The sequence below is a fragment of the Hyperolius riggenbachi genome, chromosome 7 (assembly GCF_040937935.1).
Source record: "Hyperolius riggenbachi isolate aHypRig1 chromosome 7, aHypRig1.pri, whole genome shotgun sequence".
In the NCBI taxonomy this organism is placed as follows: Eukaryota; Metazoa; Chordata; class Amphibia; order Anura; family Hyperoliidae; genus Hyperolius; species Hyperolius riggenbachi.
The window spans coordinates 192,626,104-192,634,530 of NC_090652.1; positions in this window are offsets into that span (position 1 = coordinate 192,626,104).

Genomic DNA, 8,427 nt, shown 5'->3' on the forward strand with positions numbered 1-8,427 from the left:
TAACCTATGCTGGGCGGCAGCCACCTATCTAACCTATGCTGGGCGGCAGCCACCTATCTAACCTATACTGGGGAGCAGCCACCTATCTAACCTATACTGGGGGCACCTACTTATCTAACCTGTATTGGGGGCAACTATAATGGCTACCTATATTGGAGGCACCTACCTAACCTATACCAGGGGCACCTACTTATCTAACCTGTATTGGGGGCAACTATACTGGCTACCTATATTGGAGGCACCTACCTAACTAACCTATACCGGGGGCACCTACCTATCTAACCTGTGCTGGGGGCAACTATTCTGGCTAACTATATTAGAGGCACCCACCTAGCTAACCTGTACTGGGGGGCACCTACCTATCTAATAACTTATACCGGTGGTGCCTGCCTATCTAACCTATACTGGGGTCAACTATACTGGGGCACCTATGCCTGGCTACCTATACTGGGGGGACCTATATCTGGCTACCTATACTGGGGTACCTATTCATGGTTAACTATACTGGGGGGACCTATACTGAGTGCAACTAGATCTGGCTAACCTATACTGCGGGCACCTATACCTGGTTCTGCGGGGGGGGGGGGGGGCGCATTTTAGCCTAGAAACTGCCCTGTCTGAAGCTAACAGTACTGATAGCCGAAATATGTGAAGTTCCCTGAACAGAAAGAGGCAGCTCCGACAATTTAGATAAGAGGATTTAATTACATGGCTTTCCTGTTCTGTCCTCTCACACACACATACACACGCGTACGTTAAAAAGGGGCGCTGGGAAAAAAAGGGCGCGGGGTTTTAAACGATAAACATGGATAACGTTTAAAAATATAATGTACTATATTTCGTTTAAATATTCGTTTTTATAAAGTTATAAATCATTAAATAATGTTCATGAAATCGGCAAATGTGAAAACGTTAATCTTCCAGTTAAAAAGTGAAATGTATAATAACGTTTAAAAAAAAAATAGTAAGTAACCCTCCCTGTACCTACCCTTAACCCCTAGACCCCCGTATTGGTGCCTAAACCTAAGACCCCCCTGGTGGTGCCTAAACCTAAGACCCCCCTGGTGGTGCCTAAACCTAAGACTCCCCTGATGGTGCCTAAACCTAAGACCCCCCTGATGGTGCCTAAACCTAAGACTCCCCTGATGGTGCCTAAACCAAAGACTCCCCTGATGGTGCCTAAACCTAAGACCCCCCCTGATGGTGCCTTAACCTAAGACCCCCCCTGGTGGTGCCTAAACCTAAGACCCTCCTTAGTGATAACTGTATTGTGTGTAGAATAATGTTTTAGAAACAGTAAGGGATAAAATATATTACAATTTACGTTACGTACTGATCACTTTATTTTGTGAATAATAATGTTTTACAAACAGTAAGGGATTACATTTAAAATAATGTTTTATTGAAATAGGAAACGTAAATCATCACAAGAAGTTATAAAACATTAAAAATCTTCGGGCGCCCTTGGAAAACGTTATTATACGTTATTATTCTCGGGCGCCCTTTTTTCCCGTTCGGCGCCCAGTAAACGATATTTATTATGGAGTGAATGGCGGCGCCCGATTTGTCCACTAGCCTCCTGCGCCCTTTTTTACTGTTGCCCATACACACACCATGTGCTCTCCTGTCTCTGCCCTGCTCAGTGAAGTATGTTGGTGGTGTGCTATACATGTCCCTAACAAACGGGACCAGTGAAGGCTAAACTCCCAGTCTGTCCCTTCTGTTTCACTGCCACCTCCCACCCTTCTTCTCTCTAGTGTGTTTTTACTTCCTCTCTGTTTTGCCCTCTCTGTTGTGTCCACCCTCTGCCTTTCCCACATGTCTCACTCTCCTCCATTTCCCCCTCTGCTTCTCTTATCCTTCCCCCTTCCTCTTTCTATCTATTGCTTCTCCCTGTAAAAGGAATTTGAAATAAATCTGTTAGTTTATCTCACCTGGAGCTTCTTCCAGCCCCTTGAAGTCCTGTGCCCTCGGTGTCATTCCGCAGGGTTTAGATCTGCCAGACTGCCACTGTCCCCCTCTGAAAGCTGGCAGAGTCCACCAGTCACTGGCCACGACACATGCCCTGCCCCCACCACTTCGATCACGCTCCCATGGCTGGGAATGTTATATGCATTCGCAACAGAATTTTTTTCTTACAGCGCAAGCGCATAATGCTTCCAGCCATGGGAGCGCGATGAAGGAGGCACATGGCACCTGGTCGCACATACAGCTTTCAGAGGGGCAGAGTGGCTGAATGGAGCAGGGCCGAATGATAACCAGGGACCAGAAGGACTTCAGGGGGCTAGAAAAGGCCCCTGGAAAGTAACTGGCAACATTACATTCGCTTAAAATCTTTCTTTAAGATTGCCACTAATGGTCCAATTTCCTGAACAATTAACTGTCTGAAAATCGGCCACAAGTGATTGATCTGGAACACCATGGAATCGATTCCCACAATCGGTTTGAATCTAGCAGATTTTAATTTCCCATTAGTGTTCCTGGATGATTTTCAGCCATTCTTCAGGAAACTGGACCATTAGTGGCTGCTTTTGATTCCATCGCTCCCTCTGCCCACCACCCTCGACATCATCTGCAGCATTTTACAGAGTACATAGTCATGTCACTGACTGTCCTCAGAAGAGCTCACAATCTAATCTTACCATAGTCATAGTCTAATGTCCAACCACATTATTATGTATTTATATAGCACTGACATAATCTACTTTACAGAGTACATAGTCATGTCACTGTTTGTCCTCAGAGGAGCTCACAATCGAATCCTACCATAGTCGGTCTAATGTCCTACCATATTATTATTGTGTATTTATAGCACTGACATCTTCTGCAGCACTTTACAGAGTACATAGCCATGTCACTGACTGACCTCAGAGTAGCTCACAATCTAATCCATACCATAGTCATAGTCTAATGTCCAGGGGGGGGGGGGGGGGGGGCGCAGATTTCAGTGTTTGCCATAGGCGCAATTATACCCAGATACGCCCCTGGGGCACCTACCTAATCTAACCTACACTGGGGGGCAGCTATCTATCTAACCTACACTGGGGGCAGCTACCTATCTAACCTACACTGGGGGGCAGCTACCTAATCTAACCTACGCTGGGGGGCAGCTACCAATCTAACCTATACTGGGGGGCACCTACCTAATCTAACCTACACTGGGGGCACCTACCTAATCTAACCTATGCTGGGGGGCAGCTACCTAATCTAACCTATACTGGGGGGCACCTACCTAATCTAACCTATACTGGGGGGTAGCTACCCATCTAACCTATACTGGGGGGCAGCTACCTATCTAACCTATACTGAGGGGCACCTACCTAATCTAACCTACACTGGGGGGCAGCTACCTATCTAACCTACACTGGGGGGCAGCTACCTATCTAAACTATACTGGGGGGCAGCTACCTAATCTAACCTATGCTGGGGGGCAGCTACCTATCTAACCTGTACTGGGGGGGGGGGCACCTACCTAATCTAACCTACACTGGGGGGCAGCTACCTATCTAACCTACACTGGGGGGCAGCTACCTAATCTAACCTACGCTGGGGGCAGCTACCAATCTAACCTATACTGGGGGGCACCTACCTAATCTAACCTACACTGGGGGCACCTACCTAATCTAACCTATGCTGGGGGGCAGCTACCTAATCTAACCTATACTGGGGGGCACCTACCTAATCTAACCTATACTGGGGGGCAGCTACCCATCTAACCTATACTGGGGGGCAGCTACCTATCTAACCTATACTGAGGGGCACCTACCTAATCTAACCTACACTGGGGGGCAGCTACCTATCTAACCTACACTGGGGGCAGCTACCTATCTAAACTATACTGGGGGGCAGCTACCTAATCTAACCTACGCTGGGGGGCAGCTACCTATCTAACCTGTACTGGGGGGGCACCTACCTAATCTAACCTACACTGGGGGGCAGCTACCTATCTAACCTACATTGGGGGGCAGCTACCTATCTAACCTATACTGGGGGGCAGCTACCTAATCTAACCTACGCTGGGGGGCAGCTACCTATCTAACCTATACTGGGGGGCACCTACCTAATCTAACCTACACTGGGGGGCAGCTACCGATCTAACCTACACGGGGGGGCAGCTACCTATCTAACCTACACTGGGGGGCAGCTACCTAATCTAACCTACACTGAGGGGCAGCTACCGATCTAAACTACGCTGGGGGCACTTATCTAACCTGTATTGGGGGCACCTACCTAGCTAACCTATACAGATGGCAACTATACTGGCTACCTATATTGCAGGCACCTACCTAAATAAACTATACTGGGGCAACCTACCTATCTAACCTATGCTGGGGGCAACTATTCTGGCTACCTATATTAGAGGCACCCACCTAGCTAACCTGTACTGGGGCACCTACCTATCTAACTTATACCGGGGGTGCCTGCCTATCTAACCTATACTGGGGGCAACTATACTGGCTACCTATACTGGAGGCACCTACCTGGCCAACCTATAGCGGGGGCAACTATACTGGCTCACCTATGCCTGGCTACCTATACTGGGGTACCTATTCTTGGCTACCTATACTGGGGGGACCTATACTAAGTGCAACTAGACCTGGCTAACCTATACTGCGGGCACCCATACCTTGCTCGGGGGGGGCGCAGTTTTTACACCCTTGCCCTGGGTGCATTTTAGCCTAGAAACTGCACTGCCCTGGCTGCAGTACAGTCTAATATCTGATCTCCAAGTATCACTGGTTGCCAGGTTCTCACTATTCCCTCTCACAAGGAGATAGTTCCAGCACACCCCAGGGCCACCTGCCCCTCAGGAGGTTCTTGGATGGGCTGCCTGTATCTCCCGCCTCACGGGAGATAGCCTACAGTTACACCAAACACTTACACTTTATTAGGTGTCCAGAGGTTAGTCATACTTGTATTATTGGTGATTCTGCAGATCATCCATAATCAAGTATACATCTGTATTATTGATGATTCTGCAGATCATCAATAATCAGATTCTCTCTGTGTGCTGACACCGATCGTTACACCTTTTTTGTTTGATGGCAGATGGTATCGACAGGCCTCTGGCGTGGCGATGGGGACCCGGGTGGCACCTACTCTTGAGAACCTCTTTCTGGTGCATTGGGAGGAAGAATTTGATCAGTGGAATCCCTATCGCCACACCATAGTGTCCTGGCATCGATACATGGATGACGTCCTATTGGTCTGGTCAGGGGATAAATCCCTTTTTGATGAGTTTGTTGAATGGCTTTGTTTCAGGCCAGGTGCACACATGGCAGAAATGCTTGCATAGCATAAAATGCTGCGTTTTATGCAGCAATGTTAGTCTATGGGCCACAGGAAAAAACGCATGTAAAAAACGCATATGTGTTTTATATGCGTATTTACAGTAAGCGTTGCAGTGTTGCATAATATGCAGGCTGGCTGCCAAAACGCACATAATGAAAGTCTATAGTAATGCGTATGCATTGCGTTTTGCATGTGTTTTTAATTTTAAAAAACCATAGATTTCTGATGTTTTTCCGCTTCCTGTTGTCTTCCTAATAATTTGCATATATCACACAAACAGTAGCGCGGAATAGGGAGAAATGCTGCTGGAGGTGCGCTGGCTTCACAGCGCAAGAGAAGGAAAAGTGTGTCTATGATACCTCAGCGCAATGGATACCACTTTGTCCGCATAAAGCAGGATAGTCACAGTACCTGTTCCTGGAGTTCCCACCTCTTGGACTTTGCGGAGTGAGTTAAAACGGAGCTGTGATCTTGCTGTAATCCCGACCACTACCAACACACACCGCTCCGTATGGGTGCTAGGACGGTCACGCTGGACGGATTTCCGGGCCTCTAGGTCATGTGATCCACACTGGATGGTTCCCCTGTGCGTTCCAAGTGCGTCCTCTGCGCGGTGCTTTATTCTTCTTGCTTCAAGGTTGAGGCACGTACTCTATTAGATAGATAGAAGATGCGGCGTATGCTACGACGCGGGACGGCTAGTAAAATCTATTTTCTAACTTATAATAATAAATAGCAGCTTTTTTCAGCTGCATGATGACAAATATAAAATAAAAAAATTTTATATTTGTCATCATGCAGCTGAAAAAAGCTGCTATTTATTATTATAATAAGAGGACGCACTTGGAACGCACAGGGGAACCATCCAGTGTGGATCACATGACCTAGAGGCCCGGAAATCCGTCCAGCGTGACCGTCCTAGCACCCATACGGAGCGGTGTGTGTTGGTAGTGGTCGGGATTACAGCAAGATCACAGCTCCGTTTTAACTCACTCCGCAAAGTCCAAGAGGTGGGAACTCCAGGAACAGGTACTGTGACTATCCTGCTTTATGCGGACAAAGTGGTATCCATTGCGCTGAGGTATCATAGACACACTAATAATTTGCATATATTTAAATTTAAAACATAAAAAAGCATACAAAACACATATACGTTTTCTATTAGCGAACCGCAAGCGCGTACAAACGTACACAATATGCATCAACACTGCAAACGCACAAAAAATGCAAAAAAAAAGCATTACAGGAACGCAACCGCACCTACTGAAAATGCAAGATTTTCACACTATGCTATGTGTACACTTCTCAATTATCTGAATATACAGTTTACAGGAGTGTGGGAATTCACTCAATTGCAGTTTTTGGATTTGGTGGTCTTTTGGGAGGGAGGGAAACTTTTATCCTGGGGTTATAGGAAATCCACAGCCACCAATTCCATTCTCTCTTATTCCAGCTTCCATCCTAGACATATTTTGGATGGTATACCGTATAGTCAATTTCTAATTTTGAAAAGAAACAATAGCAGACAGGAAGACTTCGAGAGCCAATGTAGAGAGGTGGGTTTTAGGCTGCTATCCCGTAAGTACCCCCTCTCCCTTCTGATTGATGCTTTTGTGAGGGCCAATGGACAAGGAAAAGTGAAACTTCTCAATAGAAAAAAGAAAAATGCAGTAAGAAACGTCCCAGTTAGGGGGAAACCTGCTATATCATTTGTCTTTGATTTATCTCCTATAAGATTTTTCAATCAGTTGGTAGGAATTGGATAGATCTGGTGAATATGCCTCGAATGAAAAATAAACTTTAGGAAAAACCCTTAGTTACCTTTAGACCGGCTCGTACTATCGGTGACTATTTGGTCAAAAGTGAACTTTGGGAGGCAAGAGACGTTAATTGGGTAACTATAATGAGATCTAAGGGCAATTTCCAGTGTCACAAATGCAGCCATTGTCACCAATTAATCAATGTTAAAGAGAACCCGAGGTGGGTTTGAAGAATATTATCTGCATACAGAGGCTTGATCTGCCTATACAGCCCAGCCTCTGTTGCTATCCCAAACCCCCCTAAGGTCCCCCTGCACTCTGCAATCCCTCATAAATCACAGCCACGCTGCTGACAAACAGCTTGTCAGAGCTGGCTGCGTTTATCTTTATAGTGTCAGTCTGCTGCTCTCCCCGCCTCCTGCAGAACTCCAGTCCCCGCCTGCATCCCTTCCCTCCCTGTTGATTGGAGGGAAGGGACGGGGGCAGGGACCAGAGCTGTGCAGGAGGCGGGGGAGCAGCTGAGACTGACACTACAGATGTAAACACAGCCTCACAGCACGGCTGTGATTTATGAGGGATTGCAGAGTGCAGGGGGACCTTAGTGGGGTTTGGGATAGCAACAGAGGCTGGGCTGTATAGGCAGATCCAGCCTCTGTATGCAGATAACATTCTTTAAACACACCTCGGGTTCTCTTTAAAGTGATCAATCTGGGGGGATATGAAGTTGTGATTAAGGACTTTATTCATTGTAAATCTACTCTCACTGTGTATGTAACCTTATGTCCTTGCAGGAGGTTATATATCGGAAACACTACAAGATCAATTGGCACCCACTTCAACAACATTATAAATCCATGGAGAATGGAAAGGGAGCTGTGAGACTAATTGCACATGTGAGGAAAGAACATGCGGGAAACCCCGACTGCCTACGGTTCTGTGGCCTTAGGACAGTGTCATTACCCCATAGAGGGGGTTGTAGGGATCAATATCTGCACAGAGAGGAGGCCAAATTGATTTCTGCAACTGATGTTTGCGATAGATTGGGACTAAATGAGTGAAACAAATTGTGGTGCTTCTTGGATAAGCATTAATTGTGTGGTGATTGAAGCGGATAGGATCTTTTTTGTCAGACCGGATCTGCATTTCCTTTTTTTCTCTTTTTTTTACTTCTGTTTTTCCTCTTCTGTTTGTCTTGCTTTTTCTCTCTCCTCTCCTGCATCGACTCCTTATGTTCTTCCCTCCCTCTTCCCTTTTTCTTTTCTATATCTTTCCTTGGTTCAATTTTGCAATTCCAGTTGGCCAATCTAATTGGGATGTGTATGGAGTGATTCCCAAGTTGCTTGGACTTCAGTTATATATGTATATACGATATCCC